Source organism: Propithecus coquereli, unplaced genomic scaffold, assembly GCF_000956105.1.
Source record: "Propithecus coquereli isolate 6110/MARCELLA unplaced genomic scaffold, Pcoq_1.0 Scaffold50, whole genome shotgun sequence".
NCBI lineage: Eukaryota > Metazoa > Chordata > Mammalia > Primates > Indriidae > Propithecus > Propithecus coquereli.
Window position 1 is genome coordinate 111,242 of NW_012150841.1, and position 2,549 is coordinate 113,790.

Below are 2,549 nucleotides of genomic sequence, written 5' to 3' on the forward strand. Positions count from 1 at the left end.
AACCAAAATGCATTAGTTTTTTTTTTTTTTTTTTTTCCTTCCACAAGATGAGTTCACACTAGTAAATTTTCAGGAGTATCCAGGTCAGGAAAGGGACTAATACAGATTAACCCTTATTTGAGGCACCAATAGTATTTTAGGATATTACCTTACTGCAGAGCATTCTCTTAGAAAGGGCTTTCAAATCTCCTGGGGCTACAAGGCACTGTTTTTTGAATGAAAGGGATCAAAGCTCTTTCCTGGGTATGGGCCACGCCCTCTGATGCCTTTTAGTAGCAGTATGTTGCTGAGGTTCCTGCCTCCCTACCCTGCCCATGGCTGCTGTAGTATGTGCTGAGACATCAGCATTCTTCATAGAAGCTGGAATCACTCCTGAGTGCAATAGAAGGAAATAAGAAACCACTCTTATGCAAGGCAATGCTGGTTTGTAAGAACTGGAGCCAAGGGCTGATACTTTCCCATTTTTCCCCACAGGGAAAAGACAGTAATAGCGCTTCATGTGTGGGAACTAAGACAAATGAAAGACAGCTTCAAAGTGCCTGCTCTTCAGCAAGGAGGCAATCCAGCAAAATCTTGTTGGTCGCCTACTGCCTGCTGGACACTATGTTAATGATTTAGATATTTTTTCTTAATACTGAAAAAAAAAATTTGTGAAGTGTCACACAGCTACTGTACAAAAGAGCAATAACTCAGAAAGGCTAATTATACAAAGCCACAGAGCCAACAATTACCAGGGCTGGATTCTGAACTCAGTTCTCTGACTTCAAAAACCTTGTGCTTTCCATTCCCCTACCCAAGCTGCGACATTTCGCTCTGGCTGGTTAAACAGGCATAATGTATGAAGTTTATAACATATATTGAGTAATAAATTGGGTGAAATTATTAATAGACATTCTTGAACACATTCTTTACAAAGTGCTATTCTACAAAGTTGTAGAAAATGGCAATTTTTTTCAACTTTTATTATTTGAAAATCGACTCTAGACTCTAGAAGGAAACAATCAGTTCCACTCCCTATCTTACCCAAGAGAGCCAGCTAGAGAGCACTGACCCCCTGTGCATATGTGCACACCTAGGAGCATGGGAGGAAACTGTTAGCTTTCTAGTTATCCTTATTTTTAACTAAAAACAAGAAGGAATATGAATTTTAATAGTGGTTAATGGTTGAATTGATATTGGAACCCTCATGAGACCCTTGGCTAAGGACCGGCTATGTAATTTGTAGGGCCCACTGCAAAATGTCAAGTTCCTTCCCCAAATTTATTTTTGAAGATTTTCAAGACAGTGACAGCAAACATTAAACCAAGTGCAGGGCCCTTTTGAGCATGAGGATCTGTGATACTACACAGGTTGCCTCCTTATGAAGTTGGCCCTGGTCACCTGTCATATTCCACTTCTGAAGTGTCCTGAGGTAAGATTTATAACTCATTTATTCCCTTTTAGCATGTAAAGGAATGCATGTGGATTACATTACTTAGTTTTACCTAACCAATCTTCACAGAATTAAAGTGGCTAAAAAAGATTCCTACAAAGAGGCATGCCAGCCTAAATGAATGACAAGAAATTGGCAGGGCTGACAGTTTTCATACTCCTAGAATAAACTTGTAGCCATACTAGGAGGTAAAAATAACAACAATGTAATTGGATCTGACAAAAAACTAGATCACTTTTTTAAAAATTACAATTAATTTAAAATACGTATTTAAAACCACTTTCAAAATGGAATTACTTTGTTCTACGTGTTTATTTTCTCCTTTCAAAATCCCTGATGGTAATACGAAGCCATAGCAGTTAGCAAGGTTTTCAAAATATTGCTTTATTTGGTCTTTATCTCGTGTTTCGATTTCTCGCTTTGCTTGTGTTTCATAATTTACATAATTATATAAACTGTATTTTAAAAATAAATATATATCTGTATTGGAGTTGAATATTCAAACATTTTTCCTGAAAGGGATGTTCAGTCCCAAAAGTTTGGATTTCTCTGGTCTAGAGCAACATCCTAAGAATATTAATGTTCCATAACATGGAATTATAAGCTTGGAGTCAAAAAGGTTTGAGAGAGTCACAGTCATTTAAGTTTGGGAAAAGCTGCACACAAGGGCCCGGTCTTTGTAATTGTCAATGCATATTAGTATAAAGGCTCTAAGAAATTCTGTCTTTCTTATACTTATTTTAGCAGAGAACCCCATTTTCTCATACCTTTAACAACTTCAATGTTGCTTGTATTTTCTTGGCTGTGACTTGGAAAATACTGTTACAGCAGATCTATGTGTTTACTGCAAGAAAATCTCTATTTGTATAGCACACAAACTCCAATCCAAAGCTACAGATAGGAACATCTTGTATATTATAATTAGATGAGAGTTTGAATTTTGACTCTGACACTTATTAGTAATATTACCTCGAAATATCACTCGACTTCTTGAAACATCTGCTTCCCTATTTGTAAAGCAGAGCCAAAAATACCTAGTCTATTGATTGATTTATTGGCCTTGCTTTACACGTAAAGGATTAAATCAGGATTAAATAAGATAATATATGTAAAGGAT

The 2,549-nt window shown here is 36.6% G+C and overlaps 1 protein-coding gene across 1 annotated transcript in view; it reads right to left on the reverse strand.

Annotated features, from left to right (window-relative positions):
• PTPRQ (protein tyrosine phosphatase, receptor type, Q) overlaps window positions 1-2,549 on the reverse strand; it is a 303,100-nt gene that overhangs the window by 11,472 nt on the left and 289,079 nt on the right. The window lies entirely within an intron of this gene.